Below are 18893 nucleotides of genomic sequence, written 5' to 3'. Positions count from 1 at the left end.
ACGCAGAGCCAAGTCCAAGCCAAATCCGTGCTGGCCCCCACCTATCATTATCAAGAAAGTCACTTGAAACTAGAGAGGCAGGATTTGATTGGCTGTATGACACCAGGCTGTCAGGAACACAGGACTGTGGACCAGCTAGAAAAGATAGAATGGTACAGAAGAGGAACTTACAAACATGACAGGGGACGGTGATTCCTATGAGGAAAACACCAGCACCTTCCATGCTGTTTAGTCACTAAGGCATGTCCGACTCTGCGACCCCAGAGACTGGCCTGCCAGGCACCTTCTATCATGGACAAGAAATATCTTTAGGATTTTAGGACAGAATCTGAAGAACAGTGAAGAGATCTGATTACCGGGCACCAGTAAGTAGACCTCGAGAATTCTATAAACTGTCACACCCTATTCCAGTCAAAGTAGGGGACCAAAGTAATGAAATGTTCACAAAATTAACGGTTTCTGTTATGAACTTTCATTTATTAACTACTTTTACTTTCCCTCCCTTTGCTCAAGTATCTGATTATACCACGGCTAAATGTGTTGCCTGTGCAAGCCTCAGGTAAAATTTACTCATTGGACTTAGAAGTGCCAGAGGACAGTTTAAAATAGAAGGCTTTCCTCAGTTATTTCATAGCTTAAGCCATGTGTACACTAGAACAAAAACCTGAAAATTTAATAAAAGCAAATAACACCAGAAAACCCCAGCAAACATTAAATAAAAGTAATTACAGGATTTCAGAGGGACTTTTTATTCCTTTTTCTTTATACCACAGTGGAATATAAATCCAAAAGGATTCTAGGCACTTTATTAAAAATGTATTATTAAAATGCTATAAAAGTAAATAGTTGAGGAAATCACTGAATTGATAAAAAAGGGGTAAAAGTTAAAACCAGGAATAAGTAAAAATTATGATGTTCAAGGTACTTATACAGATGGTTAAGGCTATAGAGTGTGATACGGTGGGAAATTTTCCTGTCGCTTTTCTAGTGGGAAAGTTCACCAGATTTAAAAAGATAAACCTGGGTTTGAGTCCTATTAACTGCCATTTGTGAGTTATGTAACCTCTCTGAGCTTCAGTGTCTTGACCTGTGAAATGGAGATATTTATTCCAAGGGATGGTTGGGAGGATTAAATTTAAATGATGCCCTTAAAGCACATAGCATAGCTTGACAAAATAAGTACTCAAAAGTTTGGAACTATAAATAAATGCAAATAATCATGAAATTACCATTTTCCCATATATGCTACAAATACACATTAAACTAATATGGCCAAACTGCAATTTACTAAAAACTTTTGCTAGAGACCAGCTATAATGGCTCTGGTGATCTGGCTTCCACTGAGGATAAAGTTTAAAACATCTGGAAGAAATGATGAACTATGTGTTTCTAAAGCAGTTTCCTTGAGCCTTTGATAAAGAATTGACTAATGCAGTGTTCAAAGACCTGAAGGTTTTTTAAAAGGCTCTTGTGCCTTGCCAACCAAGTGAGAGGGGGAAACACTTTTGACAGAGCCAAGCTCTTGCTCATAAAACTCAGTTCCAGTCCCACATATACATACATAGATGGTTGAGATCCTGAAATATTAAATCTTATCTACAATTATATTAACATAGGAAAAGTTTAGGGTTGCTATTCCTTACAGATAGCTAGTCTAGCCATTGGGAGGTGGTGGGGACAGTTAATGAAGCACCCCTGGGGCATCTGTTGGTAAATAACTTCATTTCTTGGTGAAATTAGTCATAAAATAGACCTGCAGAATAGTATGATAGAACTGGTGTTGGGTATCTGCCAAGATGAAAATGGACAACTTCAGCAGAGTTCATATAGCAGGACCAGATGTCTTCAGAGGCCAATCATAGTATAGAATTCTTTCTGTTTTCTGTGACAAGAGTGTTTGCGAGGCTGAAATTCAAAGTTTTAAGGCTTATAATAACCAGGTAAATTCCAATACAGTATTCTGTTAGAACCATTCTATCACAAGCATGTCAAAAGACATGGAGAATCTAATTACATGTGAATTATTTTCTTATTTATCCTACTCTAGTTCTCCATGGAAATAGCTACTAGGATGCAGGTGTAACTGGTGCAGAATTAAGGTAGTGTTCGTGGGAAAGAGATAAAGTGAAAATCAGAAGAATTTGGAGTTTAATTGGATTTAAGGGTATGGGAGAAAGGAGGGAAAGAAATATGACTTTTATATTGAGAAGTGCTCTCAACTAGAAAAATGATGTTAACCTTAATAAAAACAGGAAAAGCAGGAATGATGTGTAGGGGCTGAAGATGTATTCCACAATCAAGGAGAAATACCTAACAGATAATGGGCAAAAAGGCAGGTGAGAAAAATAGAGCTTGGGGAGTCAGAAGGACAGCGAATGAAGTCCGCCCCTTCCCTGTTTTATTATGAAAAATTTCAAATATAAAGCACGGGACCCACCACCTATATTCTACTGACATTTTACTGTATTTTATCACATATCTATCCATCTAATATCTCTTCATCCTTTATCTGCCTTATTTTTAAAATATATATCTCAAAGTACACTGTACCCTAAATACCTAGGCATATCTGTCACTTGAGTTCAGTATTTGTTTATGGGTTTTTTAAAGTAAAACTTAAGTACAATGAAATTCAAAAATCTTAAGTGTATGTTCCCTGAGTTTTGACAAATGCATTCACCTGTGTAACCCAAACCCCTATCAACACATAGACCATTACTATAATTTCTGTCACCCCAGAAAATTTCCTCATGTCCTCTCCTAGTTAATCCCTGCTCCCATCCCTCGAGAGGAAACTATTCCTCTGATTTTTTTTTCCCGAAAACAATTTAGTTTTGCTTATTCTACATTTCATATGAATGTAATCTGCACTGGGTCACCTGAAAGGTTGTACCAGGAAATGCAAGATCTCAATTTTTAAATCTGATTTGAATTGATTTTAAGAGGTTTTATTTTTTCGGGTTACAAAGGTAATGCTTGTGTTCTGGCAGGAGACAACAGAAAAGCACACACACAAAATCACTATCTCACCATCTAGATGTATGTATCAGTATCAGTTCAGACACTCAGTCCTGTCTGACTCTGCGACATGAACTGCAGCACGCCAGGCCTCCCTGTCCATCACCAGCTCCCAGAGTTCACTCAGACTCACATCCATCGAGTCAGTGATGCCATCCAGCCATCTCATCCTTGGTCGTCCCCTTCTCCTGCCCCCAATCCCTCCCAGCATCAGAGTCTTTTCCAATGAGTCAACTCTTCGCATGAGATGGCCAAAGTACTGGAGTTTCAGCTTTAGCATCATTCCTTCCAAAGAAATTCCAGGGCTGATCTCCTTCAGAATGGACTGGTTGGATCTCCTTGCGGTCCAAGGGACTCTCAAGAGTCTTCTCCAACACCACAGTTCAAAAGCATAAATTCTTAGGCGCTCAGCTTTCTTCACAGTCCAACTCTCACATCCATACATGACCACAGGAAAAACCATAGCCTTGACTAGAAGGTCAAGATGTATGTATACATATGTATATATACACACACACATATGTAAGTTAAGTTTTTTTATACTGGTGTCATACTTCACATAGTTGTGTAACCATTACCATGAGATTCCAGAATGTTTTTATTATCCCACAAAGAAGCCCCATGGCCATTAGCAGTCACTGTCCATTCCACTCTATTCCCAGCCCCTGACACCACAAATTTCCTGTCTTTGTGGATTTGCCTCTTCTGGACGTGACATATAAATGCAATCATACACTACATGACCTTTTGTGTCTAGCTTCTTTCACTTGGCGTAGTTTTCAAGATTCATCCATGTTGAAGCATATGTTGCTATCTCATTGTTTTTATGACTGAATAATATTCCAACGTGTGTTGCATGTTGTTATTTTATATATTGATGGACATTTGGATTGTTCCCACCATAGGAATGAACAATACTCCTACGAACATGCATGCACAAGTGTACATACTCATGTACAATGTGCTTCTGTTTTGCCTGAATATACATCTAGGTGTGAAATTGGTGGGTCATCTGGTAACACTGTGTTTGACCTTTTGAAAAATTGCTAAACATTTCCAAAGTGGCCGCATTGTTTTACATTCCTACCAGCAATATATGAGGGTTTCAGTTTTTCCACATTCTTGCTAACCCTTGTTATTGTCTTTTTTTATCATTATTATTATTATTATTATAGGGACTCAGGCTGATAGAGCAGCCACCATTTTGCTCACTGTTGTTCAGTCAGATGAAGTGGTATCCCACTGTAGTTTCAATTTGAAAAATCACCGCAGATGGTGACTGCAGCCATGAAATTAAAAGACACTTACTCCTTGGAAGAAAAGTTATGACCAACCTAGATAGCATATTCAAAAGCAGAAACATTACTTTGCCAACAAAGGTCCATCTAGTCAAGGCTATGGTTTTTCCTGTGGTCATGTATGGATGTGAGAGTTAGACTGTGAAGAAAGCTGAGTGCTGAAGAATTGATGCTTTTGAACTGTGGTATTGGAGAAGACTCTTGAGAGTCCCTTGGACTGCAAGGAGATCCAACCAGTCCATTCTGAAGGAGATCAGCCCTGGGATTTCTTTGGAAGGACTGATGCTAAAGCTGAAACTCCAGTACTTTGGCCACCTCATGCGAAGAGTTGACTCATTGGAAAAGACTCTGATGCTGGGAGGGATTGGGGGCAGGAGGAGAAGGGGATGACAGAGGATGAGATGGCTGGATGGCATCACCGACTCAATGGAAGTGAGCTTGAGTGAACTCCGGGAGATGGTGATGGACAGGGAGGCCCGGCGTGCTGTGATTCATGGGGTCGCAAAGAGTCGGACCCGACTGAGCGACTGAACTGAACTCAATGACTAATGACTGTGGAATGTTCTAAAAGAGATGGGAATACCAGACCACCTGACCTGCTTCTTGAGAAACCTATATGCAGGTCAGGAAGCAACAGTTAGAACTGGACATGGAACAACAGACTGGTTCCAAATAGGAAAAGGAGTACGTCAAGGCTGTATATTGTCATCCTGCTTATTTAACTTCTATGCAGAGTACATCATGAGAAATGCTGGGCTGGAGTAAGCACAAGCTGGAATCAAGATTGCCAGGAGAAATATCAATAACCTTAGATATGCAGATGACACCACCCTTATGGCAGAAGGTGAAGAGGAACCAAAAAGCCTCTTGATGAAAGTGAAAGTGGAGAGTGGAAAAGTTGACTTAAAGCTCAACATTCAGAAAACTGAGATCATGGCATCTGGTCCCATCACTTCATGGGAAATAGATGGGGAAACAGTGGAAACAGTGTCAGACTTTATTTTGGGGGGCTCCAAAATCACTGCAGATGGTGACTGCAGCCATGAAATTAAAAGACACTTACTCTTTGGAAGGAAAGTTATGACCAACCTAGGTAGCATATTCAAAAGCAGAGACTTTGCCAACAAAGGTCCATCTAGTCAAGGCTATGGTTTTTCCAGTGGTCATGTATGGATGTGAGAGTTGGACTGTGAAGAAAGCTGAGCTCCAAAGAATTGATGCATTTGAAGTGTGGTGCTGGGAAAGACTCTTAAGAGTCCCCTGGACTGCAAGGAGATCCAACCAGTCCTTTCTAAAGGAGATCAGTCCTGGGTGTTCATTGGAAGGACTGATGCTAAAGCTGAAACTCCAATACTTTGGCCACCTCATACAAAGAGTTGACTCATTGGAAAAGACTCTGATGCTGGGAGGGATTGGGGGCAGGAGAAGGGGACGACAGAGGATGAGATGGCTGGATGGCATCACTGACTCAATGGACATGAGTTTGGGTGAACTCTGGGAGTTGGTGATGGACAGGGAGGCCTGGCATGCTGCAATTCACGGGGTTGCAAAGAGTTGGACACGACTGAGCGACTGAACTGAATGACCAATGATATTGAGTATCTTTTCATGTGTAGACTGGACAATTATATATATGTGTGTGTATATATATATACACACACATATATATAGGTGGATGGAGAAATGTGTATTTAAATCCTTAAAGGTTCATTTTAAAATTGGGGTTTTTTATTGTTGTGTTTAAGAGGTTTTTTAAAAGATATATTTTGGATACAAGTCTTTTTCAGATATGTGATTTGCAAACATTTCCTCCTGCGAATTGTCTTTTCATACTTTTGATGGTTTTCTTAAAAGCAGTAAGGTTTTCTTTTCATTCTGATGAAGACTAATGTATCTATTTTTGCTTTCTGGCTTTTGCCTTTGGTGTCATATGTCTAATGTACCTGTAATATATTTTAATCGATGGTATGAAGAAGAGATCAAGTTAGATCAAGTTTAAAAAAAATTAACTCAGTACCTGTCTATACCACTCTTATAGTCTAAAAGCTTATATATATTTGGATCTGATTTGGGCTCACTGTCAAAGCTTTGTTAGTTTTTCTTAAGGTGACCCCCAAAGTACCCTGAGTGTGGCATCCAAAAGAATAGCATTACCTACAGTTTTGCCGCAGCTCACCCTTGTATAAACACACTCTAAGTCTTTTATTAAATGTTTATTGAGTTAAATTTAATTGGAAAACAGTTTTAGGGAAGAGAAGTGTGAACAATTTTGGAGCAGCCAACGCTGTGATCTAGCACTGTTCACATTGTTCCCATTTCTGCTGAGGTCATCTCTGCTCTTGTCAAAACTCCTCTTTCAACACATTTTCAATATTATTGAGGTCATCGTTAGTGTTGTTTGTCAAATATTTCCCGTTCTCTCCTCTCTCAGACTCTCTGTAGCTAGGTGTGATCACATGCCTGGTTCCAGCCAATGCTGTGAGTGAAAGCCTCCTGTGTCTGGGCCTGAGTTTGCTGGGTTGGCTGGCACTCTCCAGAGTTCTCTTTTATCTCCAGCAATGTGCAAAATGTGGTTTGGTTGGATGGCTATCACCAACTCAATGGACATGAATTTGAGAAAACTCCAAGAGTGAAGGACAAGGAAGCCTGGCGTGCTGCAGTCCCTAGGATCACAAAGAGTCGGACACGTCTTAGTGACTGAACAACAAAGTGCAAAACGGTGGCTGCTCTATCAGCCTGGGTTCATGAGTGGCTAAGGTTAGCAGAGCTTTCTTTTAAAGTTAAAAAATTTTTGTTGTTTGACGCCATTAAACTTAGGGGAGAAAGTTAATGAAGAAGCACAGCCTAACCCAACCAGTGTACCTATTACTATCCTCCTACTCTTAACTCTGGGTCTGCCTTCCTGTGTGGAGGGTAAAGCATGGCTTTCAGGCAGAGCATGAAGCAGCTGGTCCTGAAATGCTTTCACACACAGGTCCCCATTCACTCTTCCCAAATGCATAATTGCAACTACATTTTAGGGTAAGCTCACCACCTGGATATAGGACTTGAGTGGTCCAGAAGTGCTCCAGGGTCCAAAAGTGAAATGCCTGGGAAATTAACATTTCCATAAAAAGTGAAAGAAATATTTATGTAATTGATTGAATAGGTAAACTTTTAGAAGAAAAAAAATGCCAGTTTTCAGAGTAGGGCAAAACTTTCAATATATCCCAGAAAGATCACTATAAAAAATGTGATTTCTAAATCACTATAAAGGAATACATTCACCCAATTTGATACATATTTACCATGTTTGATCTGCTACAAGTCCTTTCATGCTTTATTAGTGAACATTTTTTTATACTCAATTTAATGGATGTTTACAAAACCCTTGATATTCATATTGTGCCCATTCTCCCAAAACACTGAACACTGAGGCCTCAGCAAAATATAAATTGAGATAAGCTATGAGCAATTGACATAAACAAAATAGGTGTATATATAATTTGATAAACTGATCATTTTGCACGTTGCTGCCTTGATCTAGAGCTGTTATGATCACAACCCAGATAACATTAGGGAAAGAAAACGGAGTAGCATTGTGCTGTGCATTGAGGAGTTTCGACACACACTGGTTTGGGGGTTTTGTGTTGTTTTCCTGGGTGATGATTAATTAGAATTTCAGTGTTTCTAGAAGAAAGAATCTAAGCTAAGAGTTTCAAAGGAAATTTAGTTTATCCCCGTGGCTCTGCAGGGAACATAAAACTTCTTGGTATAAGAGTACTTCAATTAGGAAAGGATTATACACTTTGAGGTTTAATGAACTGCCAATATGAAGTAATTATTAGCAAAGAAACTAGGACTACTGTAAAACTAAGTTTGGAATCAGACTTAACTATAGTATTCCACCAGCTAAATTGTATTGCCATCATTATAGGCAGGCAACTTAAACATTAACTGAAATAATACATTTTTATCATGCATTATTTTTATAAAAACCCTCCCACTTTGCAGACACAAGTGTAGTTTCAAAATATGCCTGAATCAATATGTTGTATAAACATTTGATTAAATGCCTATAACCATATCTGAAGAGTAAACACTTTTAACAAGCCAAAAGAAACAACATTTACTTTATAGATAAGTAACTATCTTCATAGTCTGAAATCCATTATCTCCTCTCCTAACTTCCATCTGGTTAATTTTAAATCATTCTTTAACACTTGGGCTAGGCTTCCCCTTTCCAAAAGTCTTCCCTTGCCCCTCCACCCCCCCACACACCACTTAAGGTGTTTCTATGCTTACTCCTTGGAAGGAAAGTTATGACCAACCTAGATAGCATATTCAAAAGCAGAAACATTACTTTGCCAACAAAGGTCCATCTAGTCAAGGCTATGGTTTTTACAGTAGTCATGTATGGATGTGAGAGTTGGACTGTGAAGAAAGCTGAGCGCCAAAGAATTGATGCTTTTGAACTGTGGTGTTGGAGAAGACTCTTGAGAGTCCCTTGGACTTCAAGGAGGTCCAACCAGTCCATCCTAAAGGAGATCAGTCCTGGGTGTTCATTGGAAGGACTGAAGCTAAAGCTGAAACTCCAATACTTTGGCCACCTCATGCGAAGAGCTGATTCATTGGAAAAGACTCTGATGCTGGGAGGGATTGGGGGCAGGAGGAGAAGGGCATGACAGAGGATGAGATGGCTGGATGGCATCACAGACTCGATGGACATGAGTTTGAGTAAACTCCGGGAGTTTGTGATGGACAGGGAGGCCTGGCGTGCTGTGATTCACGGGGTCGCAAAGAGTCAGACACGGCTGAGTAACTGAACTGATGCCGTTGTCCACCTCAAACTCTTGCACATCTCTGTCATGAGTTTTACTCTACTGCATGCTACTTCTCCATGAGATACTCCTATTCTATCCATACAATAAATTCTTAAAGAAACGAATATGCCTTAATTATTTTTTATCCTCTAAGATCTAATATCAAGTTGATAAATGTCTGTTGAATAAATTAAGACCATGAAGTTTTCAATATACAAATTTACTTTGTTTCTCTGTAAAATTCAAAGTCAAAATGCATAGAATTTGTATTAATTGGAAGGAAAGCAGTAAAAGTCTCACTGTTAGATTACACTAATTGCATACTTGTAAAACTCAAGAGAATCATATGAAAAGTTGTTTTAAATAATAGAAGAGTTGAATAACATGGTTGGGCACAAAATTACTGTTCAGAAATAAATCATCTTTTTATATACAGAGTCTCTAGAAACACAGCAGCCACTAGCCACATGTAACTATTTCAATTTGAATAACAATTTAAAAATTTTAATTTGGTTTCTTATCAGTAACATTGTCCATATCCCAAGTTCTCAACAGTCACTTGAAATGTGGGGGGAAAGAGCCAATTTGGAATTATTTTCCATAGGCCTGAGGAAAAAATAAACATGTAATAAAGGTCAGGAAAATCCTGAAAAAGAACAGTAATAAGAGAAACAGTCTTATAAGACATTAAAACACATGTTTATAACAATTAAAATGTTTGAATAGACTGATACAAATCAAACAGAAATTCTAGAAAACTTACTCCAACACCTATAAAAATTTTGCATGTGACAAAGAAGTTATTTCAAATCAATGGGAAAGATGAATTATTCAATAAAGCATGTTAGGACTATCCATCTAGAGAAAAAAATATGTATCCCCATTTCACTTCTTACTCTAAAATTCCAAACGTAGCAAAGATGTAAAGATAAAAGAAAACCACATTACAGATTTGCAAAGGATTGGCAACAACCTGAATGCTCTTTAATGATTAAATAATCATGGTATATACATTCAATCTAACATGGCCTGCATGTCTCTGAAAGGAGCACACAAGAAACTGATTTCCTCTGGAGATGGGAACTAGTTGCTCTGGTTCAGGGGGTGAGAAGAGATTTGTTTTCACTGCTGAGTCTTCTGTACCACTGAATTTTGCACAGTATGTGTTATCTATTTTTTAAATAAATTGAATAATTTATTATAAAAGCCAAAGCCTAAAATTTATAAAAATACTGCATATTCCCTACCTTCTATCCCTGTCCGCAGTTTAGTTTCTTATATAAGAGCTGCCAAAGGCCTATGGCAGCAGTAATTTCAGGCTTCAGTACAGTAAACCCTCATCTAGAAAGTTAGAATTTGGCAACCTACCCAGGAAGTGGTCAGTAGGAATGAGGATTTGATATCAGTGCACTTAGTAGGTCCACGTTCAGGTGGAATTTCTATTAATTAAAGAAGACTTTTTTCAAGGGAGTACTTTGAATTATAGCAAATGGGCTAATGTAGTCTAGAGTCATTCCACAGTGTAAAAATATAAATGAAACAGATAATGGGAAACATTCTCAACAGAAGAATGCTTCACAGAGTGGAACGAAGGTCCCCAGTGCTCACTGTCACAGCATACAGGCCACATTCTTGCAATATCCCTGCGAAGAGCCTACTATGTTTTAGGAGCCTCCCCCACCCACCCAAACACTTCTGTCTGTCTTCAGAGTTTCTGAACTTACACTTCACGTTCTCCAACACAAATTATATCTCATTTGCCTCTAGGAATGGAATTTTCTGATTCTACTTCTGCTGTTTGACAGCTCAGACAATTAGATCTTTTAAAAGGCAGAGTGAGTTTTTCTGGGTACTGAAAATATGTGCTTGAAGCCTGAAGAAATTATTCCAGAACAGGCTTATCCGTCAAAGACTATCCTAGAAAATCCCTGGGTAAGGAAAAAAATTATGTCATGTAACACAATGTTAACACTTAACAATTTCTTTTTATCAGTAGCTATTTTAAAATTCAAGACAACCAACCTGAAGCATTAAAAAATCTAGTTATAATTAATTTTACTGTCCAGTGTTTATATATAGCCCTTCCTGGTTCCACAGCCTTGTTGTGGAAAAGGGGCTTGTGTAACTCAATGAAGCTATGAGCCATGCCATGCAGGGCCACCCAAGATGGATGGGTCATAGTGAAGAGTTGTGACAAAATGTGGTCCACTGGAGGAGGGAATGGCAAACCACTCCAGTATTCTTGCCACAAGAAACCCATGAAGAACGTGAAAAGGCAAAAAGATATAGCATCAGAAGATGAGTCCTCCACATCAGAAGGTGTCTACTATGCTACTGAGGAAGAGCAGAGGGCAATTACTAATAGCTCTGGAAGGAATGAAACAGCTGGGCCAAGGAGGAAACACTGCTCAGCTGTGGCTGTGTCTGGTGGTGAAAGTCTGATGCTGTAAAGGATAATATTGCATAGGAATCAGGACTATTAGGTCCATGAATCAAGGTAAATTGGAAGTGGTCAAGCAGGAGTTGGCAAGAGTGAATATCAATGTCTTGGGAATCAGTAAACTAAAATAGATGGGAACGGGCAAATTTAGTTCAGATAATCATTATATCTACTACTGTGGGCAAGAATCCCTTAGAAGAAATGGAGTAGCCTCATAGTTAACAAAACAGCCCAAAGTGCAGTACTTAGGTGCAATCTCAAAAATGACAGAATGACCTCAGTTCATTTCCAAGGCAAACCATTCAACATCACAGTAATCCAAGTCCATGCCCAACCACTGATGCCAAAGAAGTTGTAATTGACCAGTTCTATGAAGACCTACAAGACCTTCTAGAACTTTCACCAAAAATAGATGTTCTTCTCATCATAGGGGATTGGAATGCAAAAGTAGGAAGTGAAGAGATACCTGGAGTAATAGGTCAAGTTTGGCCTTGGAATACAAAATGAAGCACGGCAAAGGCTAACAGAATTTTGCCAACAGAACACATTGGTCATAGCAAACACCTTTCCCCAACAACACAAGAGGCAACTCTACACACGAACATCACCAAAGGTCAATATCGAAAGTAAACTGATTACATTCTTTGTAGCCGAAGATGCAGAAGATCTATACAGTCAGCGAAAACAAGACCTGGAGGTGACTGTGGCTCAGATCCTGAGCTCTTTATTGCAAAATTCAGGCTTATGTTGAAAAAAGGAGGGAAAACCACTAAGCCATTCAGGAATGACCTAAATCAAATCCCTTATGATTATACAGTGGAGGTGACAAATAGATTCAAAGGATCAGATCTGGTAGACAGAGTGCCTGAAGAACAGAGTGCCTGAAGAACTAAGGGAGGTTCGTAACATTGTACAGCAGGCAGAGACCAAAATCATCCCAAAGGGGAAAAAAATGTGAAAAAGGAAAGTGGTTGTCTGAGGAGGCTTTACAAATAGCTGAGAAAAGAAGAGAAGTAAAAAGCAAAGAAGAAAGGGAAAGAAATACCTAAATGAATGCAGAGTTCAAAAGAACAGAAGGGAGAGAAAGTCTTCTCAAGTGAACAACGCAAAGAAATGCAGGAAAACAATAGAATGGGAAACATTAGAGAGCTCCTCAAGAAAACTGGAGAGATCAGGGAACTTTTCATGCAAGGATGGACACACAAAAGACAGAAATGGCAAGATCCTAACAGAAACAGAAGAGGTGAAGAAGAGGTGGCAAGAATACACAAAAGAACTATGCAAAAAAGGTCTTAATGACCCAGATATCCATGATGGTGTGATCACTCACCTAGAGCCAGACATCCCGAAGTGTGGAGTCAAGTGGGCCTTAGGAAGCATTACTGTAAACAAAGCTAGTGGAAGTGATGAATTCCAGCTGAGCTAGTCAAAAACCTAAAAGATAATGCTGTTGAAGTGCTGCACTCAATATCCCAGCAAATTTGGAAAACTCAGCAGTGGCCACAGGACTGGAAAAGTCAGTTTTCATTCCAATCTCAAAGAAAAGTAGTGCCAAAGAATGTTAAAACTACCAGACAACTGTGCTCATTTCGCATGCTAGTAACGTTATGCTGAAAATCTTTCAAGCTAGGCTCGGCAGTATGTGAACTGAGAACTTCCAGATATAAAAGCTAGGTTTAGAAAAGGCAGTGGAACCAGAGATCAAACTGCCAGTATCCACTGGCTCATAGAGAAAGCAAGAGAATTCCAGAAAAACATCTACTTCTCCTTCATTGACTATGTGAAAGCCTTTGACTGTGTGGATCACAACAAATGATGGAAAATTCTTCAAGTGATGGGAATACCAGACCACCTTACCTGTCTCCTGGGAAACCTGTATGCAGGTCAAGAAGCAACAGTTAGAACTTTTCATGGAACAAGTGACTGGTTCAAAATTGGAAAAGGAGTATGACAAGGCTGTATATTGTTATCCTGTTTATTTAACTTATATGCAGAATACATCATGTGAAATACCAGGCTGGATAAGTCACAAGCTGGGATCAAGACTGCTGGGAGAAATATCAACAACCTCAGATATGCAGATGACACCACCCTATGGCAGAAAGTGAAGAGGAACTAAAGAGCCTCTTGATGAAGGTGAAAGAAGAGTGAAAAATGTGGCTAAAATCTCAACATTCAAAAAACTAAGATCATGGCATCAGGTCCCATCACTTCAATGCAAATAGATGGGGGAAAAGTGAAAACAGGGACAGACTTTATTTTCTTGGCCTCCAAAATCTGCAGATGGTGACTGCAGCCATGAAATTAAAACATGCTTGCTCCTTGGAATGAAAGCTATGACAAACCTAGATAGCATATTATAAAGCACAGGCCCCACTTTGCTGACAAAGATCTGTATAGTCAAAGCTATGGTTTTTCAAGTAGTCATGTACAGATGTTAGAGTTGGACCATAAAGAAGGCTGAGAGCCAAAGAATTGATGCTTTTGAACCGTGGTGTTGGAGAAGACTCTTGAGAGTCCCTTGGACAGTAAGGAAATCAAACCAGTCAATCCTAAAGGAAATCAACCCTGAATATTCATTGGAAAGACTGATGCTGAAGCTGAAGCTCCAATAATTTGGCCACCTGATGCAAAGAGTCAGCTTATTGGAAAAGAAACTGATGGTGGGAAAGATTGAGAGCAGGCAGAGAAATAGGCAACAGAGGATGAGATGGCTGTGTGGCGTCACCAACTCAATGAACATGAACGTGAGCAGACTCCGGGAGGTAGTAAAGGACAGGGAAGCCTGACATGCTGCAGTCCATGGGGTCGCAAAGTTTCAGACATGAGTTAGCGACTGAACAACAATTTATATACAGATTTCATCGATAAAACACAGCCCCTCTGAGCCTCAATTTTTCTCATCTGCCAAATGGGATAATAATATTTACTCTAATGACACTGGGTGGAGGATTACTGTGATAACTGAAGTTGTAAAAGCAATTTGAAAGATGTCAAACAATTTTAAATTGCCTATTATTATTCCTTGTTAAGAAAGGGGCAACCAATCCCATCTAAATATATCAGATCTAATTATTTTTGTCTTCACCACCTGTAAGATTGCCAAGTGTCCCAGCACTGAATTGTGGTTTAGTTTCTGTCCAGCAAAAGGAAAATTTTAACACTAGATGCAAATGCTTTTTATCACTAAAAAGTTATTGGAAATAAACTTTAAAAATAACATTATGCAGGTGAGTAGACAAAGCATTTTTACTAAGAGGAAGATGGGAATACCTCAGTAAATGGCACCATTTGTGTAGCCTGCTGTAACAGATTTTTTATCTTAACTTTTTAAACAAAATTTGAAGTATAATCCACTGGCTTCCAATCATGAAAAGAGAGGTTTTCAAAATTTACTGTCCTCAATCTCATACATACACACACCAAAACGCATGCATTTTTTGCTATCAACTAGAGCATAATTTCTGGTTAGATAAAAATGTAGCATTTATAGTATTACACAGTAAGCTGCAGTGGATTCTGTGATAAGGCCCCAGCTTCCTCCTTGGGATAGAAGAATTTACCCTGCAGCTGCCGGAGGCCCTGGTGGCAGATGCCTCTCTACTGGCAGATGCTTTGGAATTAACTCAGCTTTTGGAAGTCATCTCCACTATAGCAAGACCCCTTCTGGGAGCAGCTTCATTCATTCAGTGACTGCTCAGCATGAAGGTAAAAGGTGCTTGCTGCAACTTGGGACAGTTCTCAACAGCCAGCCTCTCTGTAGAGCTCCCTATGGGTTCAGCTAAGCCTTTGTCAAAGCTGAACTTTCCCTTTGCCCAATCCTACGTCTCTGCATTTTTTTCCCTCCCACAGGTATTGATCTCAAGAGTTCTCCCTCATAAACCTCCTGCCTGCCTGCCCATCTCTGACTCCAAGTCTCCTTCCAAGGAACCCAACTTATAACACTGGTACCAGAAATGTTCTGAGAAAGCAGATGCTAGAATGGGATTTTGGAGCCAAATCTGCCACCTTGTTCATTGGGCCCCACTGCTGGTAGAAGGGGAGCACAGATCACACAAGGTAACCATGTGACAGTTACACGCTGGTAGCAAACGCACCAGCATTGTATCGGGATTTGAACAATAGAGGGGAAATGATATCGAAAGGGACAGCAAAGGCAGCTACTGCTAAACTCAGTTCATGCTGTGGAAAAAGATAACAGACTAAGAGTGATTAACTGACTTTAAAAAGTGTGAAAATGTGAAAGCGCAGAAAGGAAAGTGAAGTCACTCAGACGTGTCCGACTCTTTACGACCCCATGGACTGTAGCCTACCAGGCTTCCCTGTCCATGGGATTTTACAGGCAAGAATACTGGAATGGGTTGCCATTTCCTTCTCCAGGAGATCTTCCTGACCCAGGGATTGAACCTAGGTCTCCTGCACTGTAAGCAGACGCTTTCCCGTCTGAGCCACCAGGGACCCAGAAGACCTCCTTAGAAGCATTTTTTTTTTTTTTTTTTTTCTGCAGCAGAGATACAGAGAAAGTGGAGGACTAGGCTCAGGATTTAATCCTAAGGGTACCAGAGCTCCAAAAGAGTCAATCTCTCTGACAAGGCAGGTTTGCTATGCCAAGGTCAGGTCTCTGGTTGAAAATCAATAGGAGCTTGACATTAGGACAGAGACCTCTGGGTTCCCCTGCAGAACTGGTCCAGGCCTTCCTATGATGGGCTAGTCCTCCCCTCTCCTAGAAGAGTGGCAAAGGCCACTCCCTTCTGAAACAGCAAGACCCTGACTCTTGCCCCAGCCTCCCTGCCTGGACACTGGGCCCATCATTACATGAAGTCATAACACAACTCAGCTGACGAAGAAAAGTGCCAGACACCGACGGGATGCAGAACCCAGCCAACCGGTCCCTGCAGGGCTGGGGGAGACTCCACGCGATGGGATTCAGAGGGTGTTGGATCAAAGCAGGCAGCAGCACTTGGATAAGAAAGTGTTTATTGGGAGCACTGCCTTGGAATATAGGAGACAGTGCGAATATGCTGTGAGGATGACCCAGGAAGTAAGGAAAAAGCAATGATCCACATGAAGTGGGATTTAAATGCCAGCATCGCCCTGGCAGATGGTGGAAGAGGGGTAAGAGGCTCAGAGAAGTGGGCTCACTAGAGTAGATGTATTCTATAAGGCCTAGATGACTATGCTCTGGGGAGGGGCCAGAGTATACACAATCCTCTGAAAAAATAAGTTGGCAAGAGGGGTGCCAGCGGCTCTGAGACTTCAGCAGTACCTCTCATCTACAGACCAGGGATGAAGAGCTGTCTTTCCAGAACTGGGCTCACTGACAGCAGTGAGAGGCACAGGATGACTCCCACCTTCCCCTCAACCCCCTCCTCACAGAGCCCAGGTGGTGGTACTTCAGAAGCCAGATAGATGCAATTATTGTAATAAGCAATAGGGCTGAAGTGGCAGCCAAGTGGTCTCACCTACACTGAGTTATGGAGATGGTAAATAAAAGTCACGTTCCCAGGGGCAAATGCATGAGTAGCCAAAAAAGTACTACTTAACCCGTACAAAAGAAACAAGGATGCAGGATAAAGGCAGTCATCCCAGTTAAAAGTCATGACGCCCATTTTCCAGAACCAACTTTAGGATCCAGAATGCATCAACTGAAAGAGGCAAGGCCCGCACTCTAGAGCATGTTCACTGCAACTAGGGAGTAGCCCCTGCTCACAGTAACTACAGAAAGCCCATGTACAGCAACAAAGAACAGGCACAGTCAAAAATAAATAAATAAAATTTAAATTAAAAATGGAAAGAAAGAGGCATGGGGCTCAGGAAGGCACAAGTATTCACAGTAATGATTTCCTGATCCCCTAAGGGAACCGTGACAATTTAATTGGGTATCTCTACACAGGTGGAGCAGCTCTATACAGTCAGCAAAAACAAGACCGGGAGCAGACTGTGGCTGAGATCATGAACTTCTTATTGCCAAATTCAGACTTAAATTGAAGAAAGTAGGGAAAACCACTAGACCATTCAGGTATGACCTAAATCAAACCCCTTATGATTATACACTGGAAGTGAGAAATAGATTTAAGGGACTAGATCTGATAGATAGAGTGCCTGAGGAACTATGGACGGAGGTTCGTGACATTGTACAGGAGACAGGGATCAAGACCATCCCCATGGAAAAGAAATGCAAAAAAGCAAAATGGCTGTCTGGGGAGGCCTTACAAATAGCTGTGAAAAGAAGAGATGCGAAAAGCAAAGGAGAAAAGCAAAGATATAAGCATCTGAATGCACAGTTCGAAAGAATAGCAAGAAGAGATAAGAAAGCCTTCCTCAGCGATCAATGCAAAGAAATAGAGGAAAACAACAGAATGGGAAAGACTAGAGATCTTTTCAAGAAAATTAGAAATACCAAGGGAACATTTCCTGCAAAGATGGGCTCGATAAAGGACAGAAATGGTATGGACCTAACAGAAGCAGAAGATATTAAGAAGAGGTGGCAAGAATACACAGAAGAACTGTACAAAAAAGATCTTCATGACCCAGATAATCACAACAATGTGATCACTCATCTAGAGTCAGACATCCTGGAATGTGAGGTCAAGTGGGCCTTAGAAAGCATCACTACGAACAAAGCTAGTGGAGGTGATGAATTCCAGTTGAGCTATTTCAAATCCTGAAAGATGATGCTGTGAAAGTGCTGCACTCAATATGTCAGCAAATTTGGAAAACTCAGCAGTGGCCACAGGACTGGAAAACGGCAGTTTTCATTCCAATCCCAAAGAAAGGCAATGCCAAAGAATGCTCAAACTACCACACAATTGCACTCATCTCACACGCTAGTAAAGTAATGCTCAAACTTCACCAAGCCAGGCTTCAGCAATACACGAACCATGAACTTCCAGATGTTCAAGCTGGTTTTAGAAAAGGCAGAGGAACCAGAGATCAAATTGCCAACATCCGCTGGATCATGGAAAAAGCAAGAGAATTCCAGAAAAACATCTATTTCTGCTTTATTGACTATGCCAAAACCTTTGACTGTGTGGATCACCACAAACTGTGAAAAATTCTGAAAGAGATGGCAATACCAGACCACCTGACCTGCCTTTTGAGAAACCTATATGCAGGTCAGGAAGTAACAATTAGAACTGGACATGGGACAGCAGACTGGTTCCAAATAGGAAAAGGAGTACATCAAGGCTGTATATTGTTACCCTGCTTATTTAACTTATATGCAGAGTACATCATAAGAAATGCTGGGCTGGAAGATGTACAAGCTGGAATCAAGATTGCCGGGAGAAATATCAATAACCTCAGATATGCAGATGACACTACCCTTATGGCAGA

The sequence above is a fragment of the Capricornis sumatraensis genome, chromosome 13 (assembly GCF_032405125.1).
Source record: "Capricornis sumatraensis isolate serow.1 chromosome 13, serow.2, whole genome shotgun sequence".
NCBI classification, from domain to species: domain Eukaryota; kingdom Metazoa; phylum Chordata; class Mammalia; order Artiodactyla; family Bovidae; genus Capricornis; species Capricornis sumatraensis.
The sequence above is the reverse complement of the archived record's forward strand: the minus strand, read 5'-3'. Positions refer to the sequence as shown.